General features: G+C 49.2%; 1 protein-coding gene across 1 annotated transcript in view; it reads right to left on the bottom strand.

Moving 5' to 3' along the window:
- LOC144781993 (cyclin-dependent kinase-like 1) overlaps positions 1 to 19,861 on the bottom strand; it is a 306,255-nt gene that overhangs the window by 892 nt on the left and 285,502 nt on the right. The gene's annotated exons all lie outside the window — the stretch shown is intronic.

Genomic DNA, 19,861 nt, shown 5'->3' with positions numbered 1-19,861 from the left:
GAAACAGAAGAGAAGAAAAAGGATAAAGTAGGATGTTGATTTTCATGTCAAGTCAACAAAAGCCTTCTAGACACTTTGGGGCAGATTTATGATTACTGGCGCATCCCCAGGGATGCGCCAGTAAATGTGTGCCACAGCTCCGCCACCCATGGTGCGCCGCATTTACAATGCGGCGCATCATGGGGCAAAAACGGCACAGATGCGTGACGCATCTGTGCCGTAAAGGTGGCGCATTGCTGGAGTTGCGTCGCAAGCGCGACGCAGCTCCAGCAAGGCTGGGGGGTGCCCCATCTATACAATGCTGCGTCAAGACCTACGCCTGCTTCAAGCAGGCGCAGGGTTTTGACGCAGCAATGGCCTGAAAGTGACTGAGTGAAATCTTATAGATTTCACTCAGCCACTTTTGCGAGGCGCACCTGCCCCGGAACGCCCACCCTGCGCCGGAATGCCCACAAGTGGCGCAGGGCTTTACAACGTGACGCATCTGCCTAGATGCGTCACATTGTAAATGGGTCGTAGGGATGTGCCACGTTTACGCCGCAGTTGCGTGACGCAAACGTGGCGCATTCCCATCATAAATCTGCCCCTTTATTTGTGTTTATATTTACTTATAATGGTTGCCCTTCAAACAGAGGTGCTATGCATTGCACGCATTCTGCAATTAAGGATGAAACCAGTTACTTACCTGTAACTACAGTTCACTACCAGGATGCCTTTATAGACCAGTATGAAACTGAAATATGAAATGTTACAAAATATCAGCGAGCCTCTGAACGAAGAAAAGAAAGGGCAGCGTGTGAATCTGTGAAAGATACCAACACTGCAGAAGTGTGGTTTCTGAAGGATACTTACAACCTCAGATTGCTCACCTTTTGAATATTACCCAGGCATCAGATTGGGTCTGGAAATTTTCAAGCAGTACCTCTGCACGCCGGTGGGTGGCATTGTGCAGCTCCACACTAAAGTCGTGCTGCTCTGCAAGTCTCGCCCAAGGTCAGAGATACCAGAATCACCACCTCTGTCAAAATCCTGTTGGAAGAAGCCCTTGAAAAAGAGGAGACACAAATCTTGACACCATACGCCAGGAAGAAAGTCGCCACAACCTTTGACTTGCCTGACATGGCGTCAGATCAAGAACCAGTGGAGGAACAATCAGGATTCGGTGCCTGTGGTTTCATTGGACCCAGTGTGGTTTCTGGACACTAGACCACCTGAGGCATCATCTCATACGCCCCAGCCATTTCTGCCATACCCAGAGTTTCCAACACCTGGAACACACCTGTCAGCCTTTCTGCACACAATGTACTGCATTTTCAGTTGGCCATGATTCCATCTTGTGTTCCAGCTGACCACATGGGTCCTACCAATTAGTGCTTTTCACACAGTTGCTGCTGTTGCCTCCTGTGTAATGGGTGAATTCAATAACAGCTCCAAATATGCCAGTAGGGTCAACACCAAGAGCAACGCCCCCTAATTGGCCATCCAGCGTTCGCCATCCTCTGAGCCAGCCACCAAAATCTGGTCACACACGGTGCCACAGATGATGCTACTGACCCCCCCACCCGACACCGCAGGCTCCGCACATGACACCACTGCCGCTGATAATGACACCGTAGTCGCTGATGCCCCAGGCACTATTTCCACCTCCACTGGCAGCACAAAGGTCAGAGAGGCTACCACTGATGCCCCACCACCCAAGAAGAGAGGCTGAGCTGCTCTTGGAAGAAGGAACTTCTATCTTCAAGAAAACAGTACCTCAAGAAGACCCCAGTGCTGGTGATGAAGGGGACAGCTCATTGGATCCAGACTTTGCAGGATTGAAAGATGCCAGTGGGCTTGATACCTCACCGGAATTGGAACTTCTGTCACTGATGGGCCTTCCTCTACCGGAAGTGACCTCCTACAGGTGAAATCCAACATCCTGACTTAGGTTCTGTGCTCCACGTCTCTCATAGCAGAAACCTTACTTCTGTTTGATGAGTCGCTAATGGAGCAATACTGGCCATATGGGAGAAACTGACAACCTCTGCCGCGATCTTAAGACTGCCCAGCAATATAAGGCAGCCCTAGGAGATCCCAGTTTTTTATCTGCTCATCCATCCCCAGAGATCCTGATTGTGCAGGCATCTTGTACCTTTAAAATGGCATCAGAATCCTTTACCTCTACATCAGCTGACTAGGAATTGACGGAGCTGGAAAAAATTGCAAAGAAAATGTTTTCGGCAAGGAATAAGGCTCTCAAATGTATAAATACCTCTTGTACATCGGGTAGAAATGTATATGCCCTGTTAGATTCCCTACAGGTGGTTATAACCACTCTTTCTGACAACCTGCAAACACATTTTACAGAGCTGGTAGGAGATGATCAGGCTTCCACAAAGCAGGTGACACACTCTGGACTGGATAATGCGGATCCAATGGCAAGAAATGTAGGGACATATTTATGTACAAATGATGCAGTGCAATGCAGAAAGTCACCTTGCAGCTCCTGGTGGCAGGGAAAGGGCAGGAATGCACCGTACTTAACATTATACGGTGCATTCCTGCCTTTTTCCAGCTCGGCGCACAATGTGCTGCTAGCACCAATGCAGGCAAGACTTTTTGTGTGAGAACTGACACCTTCCTACACAAAAACAATCTTTAGAGTCTTATTTGTCTTTCTATGTGTGATGCAGGATGCCACAATACACATGAAAAGAGGAAAAAACAAGGAGAAATAAAGATATTTTTCCTTGTTATGCCTCCCCTGAGGATGGGTAGCAGTTTTGGTGCATTCCCAGGTCTACCACTTATAGTAAATCTGGGAATGTGTCAAAATTAATGGGTTTTGCGTCGAAGGACCAATGCACCACCAATGGAACGGTTAGGCAATGCAGCGATTTGTGGAATGTTGCGTTACTTTGGATTTATCAAGCCACTCAGGGCCATGCAAGGGGGCCTTGCCTGGCATGATAAGTCGCATCTTGAGGGGTGTTACTTTTGCCCGTTGCATGGCGCAAAAGCGAAGCAACCCATTGTTAAATATGGCCCTCAGGTTTTTTTAACCAGATGCACAGATGCTAATGGACCTTCCATTCAAAGGATCTCGGCCCTTTGGTACCAAAGCCGACTCTGCGGTAGAGAGGTTTAATGACAGTAAAGTCATGGCCACATCCGTTGGTCTCCAAATAAAGCCAAATCCGTTAGACTCCAAATACAATCTAGAGACTGCCGTCAGTATTCTGAAATTTTGTGGCTTCAGCAGGGGCGTTTAATTTCAAGGCTGTCAACAGGTTGCAGCTCAAAAACAGCAACAACAGGAGATGAACCCCCTATACGAGCAATATAAAGGATGAGGCAAGGGCAGAACACAAGCTGTCCTGCTCCCTACCTCCCACTCCTCCTCAGCCACCACTGAAAAGCAGCTCTAGTTCCACCTTACCAAAACACACAAAGACAATTGGAGGACGGTTATTCTCCTTTCCACAAGCTTGAAGGGCCATAACTTCAGACCTTTAGGCCTTGTAAATTGTAGGGGGAGTATATGTCCTACCCTTCCAATAAACACCCCCTCCCTCCATCATCTGGATATGTTCCCTTGATCCCCAAGGGCACACTGGAGTTTGTTCCAGAGCAGGGTCAAGGGTGCTTCTCCTGGTACTTCCTGTTCCCCAAAAAGGATGACAGCCTCCATCCTATCCTAGACTATGAAAGGAAAAGTTCAAAATACTGCCTCTAGCTGAAGTTCTACCTGCTCTAGAAACAGAAGACTGGATAGTGTTTGTCGACCTGCAGGTGCCTATTTCCACATCCCTATCCTGCAGTCACATAGGAAGTTTCGTCACTTCACGGGTCCGAGCACTACCAGTTTGCAGTCATTCTGTTTAGCCACACCTCCACTCCTCTAGTCTTCACAAAGGTGATAGCAGAGGTTGCCAAACTCAGACTGGCGGAGTCCTGGTATTCCCTTATTTATTTATTTATTCAAAGTTTTATATAGCGCGAACAAGATCCTTACAGATATCAGAGCGCTTCACAAAGACAGGGTAGGGGCAGTAGGAATGAGCAGAGGTAATTGGAGCAACGTAGTAGTCACAAACATAATGGGATAATAATAACATATATAAAACATATCAATATACAATCAGTTAGACAAATAATATAAGACGACCATTGATCCCCTACAGAGGTGTTCAGGTGCACCTTGGGTGTGTGGAAGGCTTATACCAATGTTTTAGTATAGAGAGAGCATTGAGTGGGGGCATCGGGAGAGTGAATCTGTGGCTCAGCGTGTATCATGTATTGGTCGGTAGTAAGCAAGTAGCGTAGTAGTGTCACCATCAGGTAGAGGTATAGTGCCAAAGGGCAAGGTGTGCATTGACACAAGGCAATGCAGGGTCTCTGATCAGCACCTATAACGTTCCGGAGATCTTGGCCAGAAGGATGTTTTTCACCTCTTTCTTGAAGAGTGCAGTGGAGGAGATACGCCTGGTTTCAGGAGGGAGCGCATTCCAAATCCTGGGTGCCATTCCTGAGAAGGAGCGCTTGTAAGTTTTCTCTTTCCGGAATCTACGCGGTTTCAGGAGTAGATTTTTTGAGCTTCTATTGGTTCTCGAACCTCCTGATATAGACAACTTTTGGGCGAGGTAGTTGGGTGCATTGTGGTGCACGGCCGCGTGTGTCATAACTGCAATTTTTAGCTGTATTCTGGCTTCAAAAGGCAGCCATTTTAGGGACTTTAAGTCTGGGGATATATGCGAATGTTTTCTTGAGCCAGTGATGAGTCTCGCAGCAGCGTTCAGGGAGGGTCTTAAGGGTGCTGTTGTGGATAGCGGGAGTCCGCTGAGGGCCACAATTCCGTAGTCTATTCGAGGGATGACTAACGCTTGTACAGCAGTTTGGAAGTCTTCAGCAGGGAGGAAGGGTTTAAAAAAAAATTAGCTGCTTTTGTAGCTTTGCTGACGTGCTGCTGCATGTTGAGCTTGGCGTCCAGTGTGATGCCTAGGGATTTCGCTGAGTCCACGATGGTGGGTTGGACATTGAGTGCTGTTAGGTTGTTGAGCCATGTTTGGGTGGTGGAAATTTTCGCCGGGGGTGAGATGAGTAGGAACTCAGTTTTCAGAGCATTTAGTTTGAGGTGGTTATGGGCTAGCCAGGCTTGAGTGTTAATAAGCGTGGAATTCAGATGTTTGATATCATCCGGGGATTGAAGCTTTAGGTACAGTTGTGTGTCGTCGGCGTACATATGGAATTGGACACTGGAAGCTTGTAGCAAGGTGGTAAGCGGTTCCATGACAAGGTTGAACAATGTAGGGGAGAGGGAGGATCCTTGTGGAACGCCTAGATCTGCAGGCACAGGTGAAGATAGCACATTGTCGATCTTGAACTTCTGAGACCGGTTGTGAAGGAAGGACGAAAACCATTTGAGAACTGTTCCCGATAGACCCATAGATAGATTGTGTATATTATCACAGCCAACATGTAAGATCAAATGGTGCATTATACTGTCTGATTTTGATTTACAGATTATTATTGACATTTGACTGATTCCTGTAATTCAACTGTATTCTCGTCCGTGAGTGGGATATATTCAAAACCTTCTATACTGTATTCTGAGGTATGTCACAGAATCCTGCTTAAGTGGCTATATTTCAGTCACAGCAATTGAGTGTTCTATGATTTAGTGTAAAACTCAAGCATAAATATATGTTCAATGAACCAATTATTTTATCCCTTTTGTAACTATATATTCATACATGTTGAATAATACGGTGTACACCCTGAATGCCTTCCTCTCGAGTTTTGAATTGCTATATTATCTCTAGTTGATGTCCTGTCCAATATAATTAATTGTCAATTGTTTTTTTAATAATAACTAGCTATCTCGGTAATACATGAGCTTTGTATATAGTATTTAGGATTTACTATGTGCTTTTTATATTGTTTGTTGTGTGTAGCTATATATATGTATATATATATTGATTCTAAGTAATGTATATATTGTTTTGTCTTTAGCCCTGAAGAAGTCTCGACAGAGATGAAACGCGTTGGCTAAAAGAATCAGTTCTTGACTATTTGGATTTTAAAAACGTTTAATACTTATCAATAAAGATCATTTTTCGATTACAAGTGGACTTTGGACCTGCTCTTTCTATCTTTTCTATGGACATACGGTGCTATGAAGATCAATGATGCTTTAATTTTTGATGGGTGCTAATTCCAATTTTGTCGCTGATGCTATTTGGGTTTTCCCAATAGGAAGTAAAGAGGGGTGTACTTCCTGGTTTTGAGCACCATCGCTATACCACAAAGCCATTTGTAATAATCAGGTGCAAGCTTTCTGCCTCAACCCTCGTTTCTTTTTGTTGCGTAAAACTTTCCAGTGGCACTGCAGAGGGATCTACAGTGGTAGAGGAAAGATGTTCCACCCTCTTCCTCAAATGACAAAGCGAGCGCAGATAAGCCACAACAGGGTGAGGAGCCCATCTGGAGAAACTGGAGATCAGAGGCTCTCCAGAAGAACATAGATATCACACATCAATCTGTTGGAATTAAGTGCGATACGTCTGGCTCTCATTGATTTCCTTCCATTCAATCGGTCCAGATCTTAAAGCTACAATGTGATACATCAACAAACAAGGGGAGTAGGGTTGTATCTCCTCTGCTGAGTAGCTCTGTGAGTCTGGTCCTGGGCTCAGGAACATCCGATCTGCTTTATTTTTTTTTTAAAACATGTATTTATTGGCATTTATAATAAACAACACCCATATGTGAAGACAGTATAAAGAAAAGTATCATCAAACAGGGCATGACAGTTCTACAATATTCAAGAAGAATACAAGTAATGGTCAACCAAACAAGGCCCCATACACAAATTATGTAAAGCCCCACAATTATAACTGTCTAATCCAGACATCCATTTATAGCAAGGTAAAATGCAGTAAAAAGATAAGGGGAAATATGTAAACTAATATGCAAGGAACTCAAAAGAAAGGAGGGGGCAACCAAACCAATTCAGGGATCGCTCACATCAGCTGGTGCAGGGAAAGTTAAAGCGCTGATAAAAGAAAGGGGGGTGGTCGGGCAGCCACACCATGGTCAACAGGAGTGGCCCCTGACGGCAGAAGCAACAAACAAGCTTGTGAGGGTGAATGAGTGGGCGCACAGTCAACCGATCCGCGACTCAGGCAGGTCAAGTCATAGTCTAGTAGCCCAGCTGTTATCCATTTTCAGTGTGCACACTCTTCCCCAGCAGAGTCCCTCAAGGACTCAGGCCGTCCCCCTCGGTCAGTCCACCCTGTCCCTCAAGATCGTCCTCTGACTCCCCCTTTGGGTTCTCCCAGGGTTCCAATAACTCTGTCCACAGTCCCACTATTGGGCGTCTTTTTTTTTAAGTAGGGCCCTCTCTTCGGCCCAAGTTTCCAATGCCAGCCTGCTGCGGACTTCCAGACCATTGCTATTCATCTCTTGCCCAACACCAGGGCCAAGTCTAGGACTCTAGATCCAACCTTTTGTGTGTGTGGTCTTGGGAATAACTCTAACAAGCAGACCTCCAAGAAGCAGGCAAGGGAGAGGCCCAGTGTGTCCGTCACTGTGTCCCACAATGTACATAATTGGGGGCAACTCCAGGTCGTGTGAACAAACTCTGCATCTAGGGGGCTACACCTAGGGCAGCTACGTGGCTCCCCACCATTAACGACTTGGAGTCTATTGGGGGTCATGTATGTCATGTGCACATAATTAAATTGGGTATATTTCAGCCTCATGTTCCTTAAGACCTTCTTGGGGTATGCCAATATCGTGCGCCACTCTGGGTCCGTGAAGTCCCGTCCCAGTATCCCTCTCCACCACCGCTGCAGTGCCTACAAGGGCCTTTGGACCATCTCAGATGAAGATCGATAAAACCATGTCACCAACTGCCTTGTGGTACCCAAGGTCGCCAACAGCTGCAGCACTGAATGAGTCAATGGTTCTTCGCACCCCCCCGGCCCACAGGTCTCATAAGGTTCGTATCAATGCCTAATATGTGAGGAATTGGCCTGGAGGTAAGTCAGACTGGGCCACCAGATCCTCCAATGGGAGTAGAGAACCCTGTTGGTAGCAATCCCCCACCATCCCAACACCCAACCAGACTGACAGTTCTCCAGCTGTGAAAAAGGAGAGAGGGTCACCATCCGGGAGACCCACCAGTGGTACTGCTGGGACATAGAGAGGCGTTCCCGCGGTCTTCAGCACTCAGCACCTCCAGCATTTCAATGCTACTGCTAATAGCACACCCAGACGTGGAATCACCAACGCCTGATATTGTAGCTTAGCAAGACAAACGCCAAGATGTGTCAACAACCCCGCTAATCCCAACTCCTCCTGGTGAGCTTCATTGAGCAACTGAGTGATCCATTGGAGCTGTGCAGCCAAACAGTATACGGTGCATGATCTTAAACAAGAAATCCCATTGTACTGTGTCGAAGGCCTTTTCAAGGTACGCCTACATAATAGCACATGGACGAGACCATACTTCTGGATCGTAAAAGACATGGCATACCCTTCTGAGGTTAAGGGAAGTATTGTGGGCTGGAATTAAGCCATTCTGATCGCTGTGTATTAGCGTGGGCATATGGGGAAGTAGTCGGAGGACTAATGCCTTAATAAGGATTTTGAAGTCCATATTAAGCATGTGTTAGACTTAGCCTTTTCAGAAGGTTCACACCCATACATTTTGCTTTTTGGCCTCCTGGTTTGGACCTATTTTTGTACTCTGGGCACTTTACCACTGCTAGTCAGTGCTACCATGCATATTCGCTACATGTAAATTGTGTTATGATAAGATTTCCATAATTGGGGTATTTGATTTACTAGTAGGACCCTAATACAATGCACTGTGTGTGCCCAGGGCCTGTAAATCAAATGCTACTAGTGCGCTTGCAACACTGGTTGTGCCTCCCACACAAGTAGCCTTTCAAAGGTGTCTCAGACCTGCCACTACAGTGACTGCAGGCAGCTTTTCCTGCCATGTCAACCCACTTGCCAGGCCTTAACCTTCCCGTTTCATACATGTAAGACACCCCTCAGGTAGGCTCAAGGTACCCCCATGTTCAGGGTCAAGTGTATGTGAAAGGTAGGACATTTCCTTGTGTGTGTGACATGTCCTGATAGTGAAATACTGCCAATTTTGTGATCACTATTGAAAGGCTATCTGTTTCATAGACTAACATGGGAGTTGCTTTGTAACATCTTACAAGCATAACTTTCCATTGGGACAAGATAGATAAATGGAGTTTAGGCTTCCTGAACTCAGAATACATATTTCAATGAAGATGATTTTCATGTTGTGTGTTTGAAAATGCTACTCTTAAAAAATGGGTATTTTCTTGTATAACTATCTATGTGCCTCTGCTTGTTGTGTATTCACTATCTGCGTTTTAGACTGACGAGCTGGTTTGTGCATTCACACTAGACAGGCACCGGGGGTTGAGGTGTGTCCTGCTTTTCCTGGGTGACTTATAGCCAGGCTGAATAGACCTGGCGGCAGTTAGAGTAGTGGGAGGAGTTGTTGCTGCACCTGATTGAACTATGTCTGTCTTCCACAATGCTGGCTCAACCACCTGGAGTGAGCCTGGCCTGAACCAGGCAGAACTGGGTTATGTATGCCAGTGGAACTTTGTTTGTTCCAACTTCAAATGGAAATGTGGTATAAATATCGGGGCCCGACCCCAGCACTTTAGATTACTGCTAGACTAAGGGACCTAACAGGAAGAAGGGCTGGAAAAGCTGTGAGGAGAGAATACCACTTTGGTGTGTGCTTTGCTGCGTTGTCCTGAAGTTGCTGCTTCTGTCTTGGGCAGGGAAAGGACTGGGCTGTTCTTTCTGCATTCTAAGTATCTCCTAGGGCTTGATGTAGTTCTTGTCTCCTGTTGGAAGTCTCAGGGAAAGACTTAAACTTCTTCTGGGTACCGGCTTTTGGAACTGGATGTTTCAGCTGCCACAGAGGAAAAAGATAACCTGATGCTGCCAATTATGCCACTTCCGCTTGTCAACAGACGCCGCAGCCTGCACCGCAACCTAAGGGCCCCACACGCCACATTTCCTCGTCTCACACCGCAGCCTTGAGTCTACCGACGACACTGCTTCAGCAACTACGACACCGATGCCTGCACCGTGACCTGTCAGCACCGCAACGAGCATCGCCCTGCTTTGCACCGCAGCCCTGGTCTCACTGACGCAGCTGGATGACTGTCTCCAAGCCCCTACACTATCCAACACTTACCCTACTATTACACCCCCTGGAGTTAGAATAGTAATTGTAACCCCTACACTATCCAACACTTACCCTACTATTACACCCCACCCCCGGAGTTAGAATAGTAATTTTAACCCCTACACTATCCAACATTCACACTACTATTACATTCCCATTAATTAAAATTATAAAAAATACTTACCCATACTTACGTTGTAATGGCATGCATTGTAATAGCATCTGCATTGTAAAGGCATGCGTTGTAATGGATCCTGCGTCGTAAAAGTTTCGTTTTAATGGTATACGATGTGAATGTATGCGTTGTAACGTCATACATTCGTCTGGAACTGTTGGATTTGTTTGTTCATGACGCTGTGATAGCCCCAGATGGAGCTATCAACTTCAAAGAACTGTATATAAAGTCTATTTTGCCTTATTGACATTGTGGATTACTGTCGTTGGATTTTTATCATTTTGGTCTTGTTTTACACAGAATTATTAGATATTTTTCTAAACCAGGTGTGGTGTCCTTTGGTAATGTTTTTACTGTTATTACTGTATCTGAAAGACGCACGTTAGGATATCCCCTGGTGTCAGACTGGATCCAGATAGTTTTAGTCAGCAGTACCCCTGCGTGTCGGTAGGCATCGTCGTACGGCTCTGCGTACGTCGTTGGCGTCGTAGTCGCCGAGATGACGTCGCTGGAGCTACTTAGACGCGCTCACGTGCGCTGACGTCAGTTCCGGAGAGAGCGGTACCCCCAGTCACTATTTGACTGAGATTTTGGGACTTTTGTCTCTGTTTTTTGAGTACTTATACTCCAGGTGCATAGGGATGCCCGGTTTTAAGTCTTGTGCGGCCTGTCCCTGCACGAAGTCGGTGACGGACTCGCACCGTGAGTGTCTCTACTACCTGGGGCGTGACCACGACTTTGAGTCGTGCCCCCACTACCGGGCCATGGCTCCAAAAACTTTGCGGGAACGGTCCCGAAAGTGGCTTGAGGCCCCGGAGTCTGCTTTGTGCTGTTCCAGGTCTCGGTCCCGTGGGAGGTCGAGGGAGCGGCCACAGAGCCATCACTACCATTCGAAGTCTTCTCATTCGGAGTCAGGTAAGGCGAAGCACAAGAAGTCGAAGAAGCCCTGTCTCTCTTCACATTCCCCTAGCTGGTCGCGCGACGTGGCTAAGGGTGCAGGTGGTGCCGTCCCTGCGGCTCCGGCGGAGCCTCCGCAGTTGCCAATGGCTAAAGTACTTTTCCGGGTCCATTGGTGACTCCGGTCCAGCTGCAGGAGTTCCTGTCAGCCATGGCACATGTCTTCGGACCGTCTGGCCCAACCGGTGTGCCTTCGGGTACCGCGGGCCCCTCTGGGGTTTCCTCGTTCTTCGCTGCTGCTGGCTCCAGCCCTGACGTCGTCGACGACCTTGGTCTCAATGCCGAGAGACCCCCATAGATCCATGCATGGTTCCCCATCCATGTCGGTTGGTCCGGTACGACCTCCACCGACATTGACGTCGACGGCGTTGCCCACCGGCGTCGGCCGCGACACCGGCTGACGCCGTCCCTGGCCTTCTCTCCGACATGGAGCCGGTGCCAGAAGGGTGTCGACCGATGCTGATTCCGACGCTATTTGGGAATTTCTTTCCCTTTGTTCACTGACCTCCTTATGTTCCACCTTTTCGGCAGGCTGTGGAGGACGGGGAGGACTGGAAGGGGTATGAAGACCCTCTCGCAGCACAATGCGTGTTAGACCCAGACTGGGATAAGGATCTGGGGGATGCAGGTGACCAGGATTATACTCCTGAACCTGGCTCACAGTTTCCTTCTACAGTGGCAACGGAGGAGGGTGGTTTCTACTCTATGGTGTTGCGTAGGGCGGCCAAGGCTCTCCACCTCGAGCTTCCTACCATGGCCGTCAGGACTAACCTCCTGAGAGAGGTGCTTCGGCCGGCGTCTTCTTCTACGGAGCCGCTGCTGCCCTTTAATGATGCACTCTTGGACGTTCTTTTGGGCACCTGGTGCAGGCCCAACACAGGGGCTCCTGTGAATAAGAACGTGGCCTGATGCCATCGCCTGGCCCCGGGCGACCCCGTTTTCCTCTCCCAACACCCTACCTCGAGAGCTTGGTTGTCCAAGCCTCTGCATCCCGAGTGCGTTCCCTTCCGCACCTCTGGACAGGGAATCAAAGAAACTGGAGCAGTTTGAGAAGAAGATCATTTCTTCCGCCAGTTCAGGACTGCGGTCTGTGAACACCGCATGTCTTTTGGGCCGTTATTCCCATTCCGTGTGGGATACGGTTGTACAAGTGCTGCCTCAGTGTCTGGTGGAGGCTCGGACTATTCTCTCCCAAGCTATTGCTGAGGGGAGAGACGCAGCTAAGTTCACCATCCGTGTTCTTGACACTGCTGTCTCACTGGGCAGGGCGATTTCCACAACAGTGGTGTTATGTCGCCACGCCTGGCTGAGGACCACTGGCTTTTCTGGGGATGTCCAGAATACATTGATGGACATGCCTTTTGATGGCACTCGCTTGTTCGGCGATAAGGCAGATTGAGTGTTGAAAAGTTTTAAGGACTCCCGGGCTCCGACCAAGTCTTTAGGCCTTTCGGCCACACGCACTCCTTCCGCTTCTGCTTTTCGCTCCTTTCGTGGCCAAGGATGGGGCACCCAAGCACATTTGTTTCAAAGCCACAAGCCTGCGCAGCAACAGTCTCAGCGCAGCCGCGGACGTGGGACCCGCAGAGGCGGGTTGCGGGGCCATTGTGCACGTCAGTCCAGTGCTGCCTTCCTAGTCAGGTGTTTCAGGCCCACCAGATGACAGTGGGTGGCAGGATTCGCCATCACATACACCACTGGCGCACCATCACATTGGACAGGTGGGTTATGCAGATTGTCCGAAGGGGCTACTCCCTCCCCTTCGAGACTACACCCCCAGCCATGCCACCTCAATATCACCGCATGTCAGGGATCACTTGGCGCTACTCCAGCAGGAAGATGCAGCCCTCTTGGATAAGGGGGTCATTGAGCACGTTCTGATGCCAGAAGTAGGTCATGGTTGCTACTCCCACTACTTATTGGTTCCAAAGAAGGACAAAGGCCTGCGTCCTATCTTAGACCTTTGGAACGTCAATCGCTTCCTCCGGAAGGAGAAGTTCAAGATGCTCAAGCTTGCTCAGGTCTTGTCTGCCATCAACCCGCAAGACTGGATGGTAGCGTTGGACCTGCAGGATGCTTATTTTCATATTCCCGTCCTGCCAGCCCACCGGCGTTACCTGCGATTCATGGTAGGGCATGAGCATGTTCAGTTCACCGTGCTCCCCTTTGGCCTCACAAGCGCCCCTCCGGTGTTCACGAAAGTGATGGCGGTGGCCGCAGCTCATCTGTGCAGATCAGGGGTTTCAGTCTTCCCCAATCTCGACAACTGGTTGTTGAAGGGTGGCTCGCCCCAAACAGTCGTCTCCCACCTCCAGTCGCACCTATACCCTCTCAGAAGCTCCTTTTCATCGGGGCAGTTCTGAACACGGTGCAGGTTCGGGTTTATCCTCCCGAAGAGCGAGTCCGGGACATTCGGGCTATAGTTTCCGATCTTTCAGACCTTGAGGGTCAAAATACTACACATCCCCAGGAGAGGCGTAATGAGGAGAAATATCAATTTTCTCCTCGTTTTTTCCTCTTTCTGTGTGTGCTACATTCTGGTCTGCAGCACACATAAAAATAGAAAAATGCCCGAGAGGACTGTTTTTGTGGAGGAAGGGAAACCTGCTTACAATGCAGGCACACTTCCACCATGGTGCACGGGTGCCTGCATTAGCGCTAGGCAGCACATTGTGCCAGCGATGGGAAAAGAAAGGATATGGGTAAATACGGAGCATTCCTGCCCTTTCCCTATCACGCAGCAAAGCAAGGTGGCTTGCTGTGCTGCAATGTGCTGCAAGATTATTTGATAAATATGCCCGCAGATGTCTCTGTAAAAAAACTACATCCAGTCCTAGGTCAAAACTGTATGGCTACTACTTGTTTTGTACTGTATCTGAATGAGCAATATTGTAGTGATGGATCAAAAGCCACAAAGACTCAAAGAGAGAGATGGAAAATACATTGTACTTGTGCTGGCTTTGGTACAAAAAAGAGCAAATAGACCTGGGACCCCAGCTCCGGGCCCCCAACAGTAAAGGATCATGGTGGAGTGACATAGCTCTCCCCCACTTGTGGTGGGCCTGTCCATTTGTGCCCTGTTCTCTGGGGGGAGCAGGGTGACCACCATGAAGATACACACTACCCACATTGAGTGGACATGGGAAAGGCATGCTGACGGCTCAGCATCGGCAGAGGAGATTGCCGGTCGGGCAGGGAGCCATATGAGCCAGCATGAGCAGCTGGGGATGGGCTGCCCCAGCTGCCCTACCCGAGCTGCCCCCAACAAAAGTGGCCATTTGTGGTGCCCAGGTGAGACTGGGCACACCATTTCAGAAAAAAAGCAAAAAGAATACGATTGGCACAAGGCAGCAAAAGAGTGTGACCGGAGCCGCTCTTTGTATATTCATGCTCCCCTTCCGGAGCACCTCATAATGCCCAGCGGGGCTTGAAATGGACCAAAATTTCTCCAAGATGTGATGTTCACAAGATGGCAAGGGTACCACCAATAGAAAACAGAATGTGTGGGGGCTGTGGGAGAGCAGCAGCCCCCTGCAGGAAATAAACCTGTGACCCTAAGTTGGCTGGATCTAAGAAATTATGACCCTCTGACTTGCTCAGCCTAAGTGAGGCACTCCCAAGGCAGCAACTTTAGTTGTATAGCTTGGGAGTGCAGTGACGTTGGTTGGTTCCTTCGTTCTATGGCTGCAGGTTTTGTGACTTAAGTTTGTTCAATAAAGACACAGACTCATGTCTTTACAGCGCTTTATTTAAAGGGGCTGTAATGGCTGACAGTAATGATTAGTCCTGAATGGCTGAACACTTTATTAATTATAATGTGTGCACGTGGTTGCAATGTTTATTTACTTATAATGATTGCAGAAGGATTATGGTTATGTCGTGCGGTTCCTACTAATTCTGCAAGAATATGCATTTGGACAATATAAGCTTCAAAACTATAGAAGGACTTTGTCTGCTCACACCATCAGAATATGTTGGCCTGGTTCCTGGCTAGCTCACAGTGCGCCATCTGGACCTCACAACTATACAAGTTAACTGATGGTGTCTGCAACATCAGAACATGATTCCCCGAGTTAATTGTGGAAACAGATCTACCCTTCATTGTTAGCTCAGGCATGCCCAAAGGGAGACAGAAGAAATAAAAAAATTGCCATTCCAAACATTTATTGAAGCAACTGGATTCGTGTGTAAAATGCGTCTGCTGTAATGACTAGTAGAATAAAACAAAGCATAGTAACCAGCATTAAGAAAATGGATAAAAGCATTAATAATTCAACCACTATAGTTATTGCATAAATTATATTAATACATATAATTGTACTCCTACTTAGTAATGCCTTGAGAGTATAGCGTGGATGCAATTCTGCCAGATACCTTAAAGTGGTCTAACTCCCCATGGATCTGCATGTGTCATCTGGTAGCCAATCTGGTGTAGAACAGGCTGCGGTCCCTCTCAGGATAGGGATGAGATTTAGCTGGGCAGGAACTCAGGCATGGAGAGCCCACAACAAACCATAGAAATGCTCCTCTGCTGAACAAAAGCTTGGTGCAGATTAAATAATAAAACTGTACCCATTGGTTCTATGCCTGAGCTCTTGTCCGGATGTGTAGGAGAGTAGGATCTGCTTTCATGGCTACCCCCACTTTTTGCATGGTGTTAGTGTATGTTTGACTTTGTATGCTGGGTTCCTGGTAATCAGGACCCCATTATATGTGCTCTCTCCCCTAAATTAGCTCTGGTAAGTACTTTGGTACCTCCACAATTGGCTACTTGTGAACCCTTATAAGTCCCTAGTATATGGCACTGAGGTACCCAGAACATAGGTACACCAGGGTTTTCCCATGGTCTGCAGCATGTATTGTGCCACCCATGGGAGGCCACTTAGACTGTGCCTACTGGCCTACCATTGCAGCCTTTGTGAGCTGGTTCTTACACCACACAAAACAGATATAAGCTGTCTTATATCTAAGGTCACTGCACTAAAAACTATAAGTCACCCCTATGGCAGGCACTTCAGTCTTGAGGGCAGGGTGCTTGGTTACAAGTGTGAGGGTACCCCTGCAAGAGCAGGACATCCCTACAAACCGCATAGTTGATTCTCCATGCTTTGTAAGTGCGGTCAGCCATTTTACGGTTTATAGTGGGCATCAGTCATTACCAGATGTCTAACTACATAATGGCTGCACTGAACCTGATCACGTTTGGTATCAAACATGGAGTCATACCCCAACACTGATTCCAGTGCTGGATGTATGATCCCATGTACTGGGGGGCTCCATAGGGGGACCCTGCTGTACTCCAGGTAACAGCCTTTCAGGGTCTGCCAACGAGCTACTGCTGCTGCCAACCACAAACATGAATCTGAAAGAAACAGGTTAGTGTTAGATTCCTTACCTTAGAATATCCCCAGGCGTCAGACTGGATCCGGAAAGTTTTACGTAGCAGTACCCCTGCGCGTCAGTAGGCGTCATCTGCGACTCCGCGTCGTGGTCGCCGGGATGACGTCGTCGGAGTACTTAGACGCCGCCCTCGCGCGCTGACGTCGGTTCTTTTTTACCCGCCAGCAAGCACAGATCTGGGAAGAGCAGTACTCCTAGTCAATTTTTGACTAAACTTTTTTGATCTCTTTTGGATCTTCTCGAGTCGATAACTCGACTCTCGGTGCCGATAGGGATGCCCGGGTTTAAACCCTGCGACGAATGTAGCCGCATGATGACGGTTACCGACCCCCACTGTCGGTGCCTTTACTGTCTCGGGGCCGACCACGATGACAAGTCGTTCCCCGACTGCCGGTCCTTGACATCGAAGGCTAGGCGGGAGCGGTCCCGTAAGCGCCTCAAGCTCCGGTAGTCGGCCCGGCGCCGCTCGAGGTCCCGGTTCAGGAGGAGGTCGAGGGACTGGTTGCGGGGCCACAGTCATCACAGCTCGGCGGGTCGACACCACTCGTCAGGCTCCAAGTCCTCAGGTAAGTCGAGGCACAAAAAGTCAAAGAAGCGACATCGCTCTTCTGACTCCCCCCGACGCTCCGCGACGCGGCCGGGGGTTCGGGCGACAACGCACACGAGGCTCTGCCGAAGCCGCAAGCGCTGCGTCCAGCTCCACACCCGCCGGTCCCTGGGCTGCACGCGACGCCGGAGGAGATCAGCGCCTTCCTCGCGGCCATGAGGTCGCGCTTCCCCCCGTCGGAACCCGCCGAGGCGCCTTCGGGCCCCGCGGGTCTGTCTGGGGCTCCGGCGCCGTCGGGTGCTTCGGCCCCAGCACAATCGACGACTCCGGTCCCGACGCCGCAGGGTTCCTCAGGATCCAGGCCTGGATCCGTGACGACACCGGTCAACCTTACGACCCCTCCGCCGGCGCCGTCACCAAGGGTGTCGCCCCGGCGCCGTCACCGGACGGCGTCGTCCCCGATCCCCACCCCGGTCTGGATCCAGCGTCCGCCCGGCGCCGTCTTCGACGCTGATCGGTGAGCCCTTCACCGACGACCTGGCTCCATAATTTATTCCTGACTTTCAAGAGATGGATAACGAGTGGGATTGGGAGGGGTCTGAAGACCCTCTGGCACTGCAGTGCCACTTGAGCCAGGACTGGGCAGACGAACTGGGGGAGGCCAGTGGTCTGGACACTTCGCCGGTCACTGGATTTGTCTCCCCTCCTACCATGGCTACGGAGGAGGGGGCTGCTTACAGCGTGGTGTTGACTAGGGCAGCCATGGCTTTGGCTCTTGAGCTCCCAGTCACGGCCGTGAGGACTAACCTCCTCAATGAGGTGCTCAAACCGCAGGCAAGCTCCTCTGAGCCTCTCCTGCCGTTGAACGAAGCCCTCACTGACGGTCTATTGGGCACCTGGTCCAAGCCCTCTACAGGCCTCCCTGTAGATCGGAACGTGGCCCGACGCCACCGCCCGGCTCCGGGCGACCCCAGCTTCCTGTCCGTTCACCCCACCCCTGAGAGCCTGGTGATCCAGGCCTCAACCTCCCAGACCGCATTCCCGACCGCCCCTCCGGATCGGGAATCCAAAAGGTACGATCAGTTCGGGAAGAAACTGTTCTCGTCACTGAGTTTGGGGTTGCGGTCTGTCAACACCGCCTGCCTTTTGGGCCGTTACTCCCACTCTCTGTGGGATACGGTTGCGGAAGTGCTGCCGCAGTGCCCGGCAGGGTCCAGGCAAAGCTTACTCAAGCCCGAGCAGAGGGACTGGATGCAGCATGCTATTCCATTCGGTGTGGACTGGATACCCTGGACTCGCTAGGCAGGGCGATTGCTACGACGGTGGCGGTTCGCCGCCACGCCTGGTTTGAGGTCCGCCAATTTTTCGGGGGATGTCCAAGCCTCCCTTATGGACATGCTCTTTGATGGCCGTCGCCTCTTTGGCGACAAGGCGGACAGTGCCACACATATCTGTTCCATGTTGAAGCAACTAAGATCATTATCACCGACTCGTGACATTTTTGTTGTGTCCTACTTAGCAGGTCCACAAAGTAGATATCCCCCTCAGGCAGGTGCTCTTCTATTAGCAGGATTTGGTCAAATGAGATGACTGAATGCCGCCTTGTTTCTGAATATAATACATTGCAGGCATGTTGTCTGTTTTCGCCAGGACTGTTTTACTGCAAATGAGTCTGTAACAGGCATTCAGTGGCAATTGGAATCAGTGGCAATTGTATTGTTGTCAGCTCCAATAAATTGGTAGCATTTTTGGCTGCTGTTGTGTCATGGTACACTGTCTTGAACTGTCAGGTTGGCTAAATGCACCCTCATCGTACAAGTGAGGCACCTATGGTAATGACCACCAAGGGTTGAGGGTCTAAAAAGGATCTTCTGAGTAACAAGTTCTTGTCCCTCCACTTGATGGTGCACTGAACTCTGGGCTTCATGAACACTAGATCTTCCCATTGAGCTGTCACTTATGACCATTGCCGACCAAACACTCCTGGAGAACAGGCATGTGCAAAGGAGCATGCAGTACTATTGCAATATGCAAAGTCATCATCTCCAAAAGTGTCTTGCTTGTTATTTGCCTCAAAGTCTGATAAAGAGGATGCAGCTTCCACAAATGCCATACTCTCTCTTGTGGTTGGGATAGGCTTTGCCTGTAACTGAATTTAGTATAACTCCTAAGACAGGTTGAATTTGTTGCATTAGCAACACTGCAATGTGAGAGTGTGCTGGGCATTGCTGGTAACTGCTGGTCTTTATCTGTCATTCGCCCAGATACGGAAAGACATGAATGGCACCATGGTGCTGGTGTGCTGCAAGCACAGCTAGATATTTTGTTCAGGCCCCGGGGGCTGTTGAGACTAGATAGGTACACCTTAAATTGGTAAAGTGCTCCACTTAACACAAATGTGAGATAGTCATAATGCACTGTATTAATGGGGATGTGGAAGCAGGCATCCTTGAGATCAAGGGTTGCTTGTACCAAGCAGCGGGAGGACATTCTGTAGGGTGGTCAAACTGAATTGCTCTGAAATGATGTAACAAGGTGCGGTATTTAT

This window comes from Lissotriton helveticus, chromosome 9 (genome assembly GCF_964261635.1).
Source record: "Lissotriton helveticus chromosome 9, aLisHel1.1, whole genome shotgun sequence".
NCBI lineage: Eukaryota > Metazoa > Chordata > Amphibia > Caudata > Salamandridae > Lissotriton > Lissotriton helveticus.
This window is presented reverse-complemented; position numbering and strand designations above follow the sequence as displayed.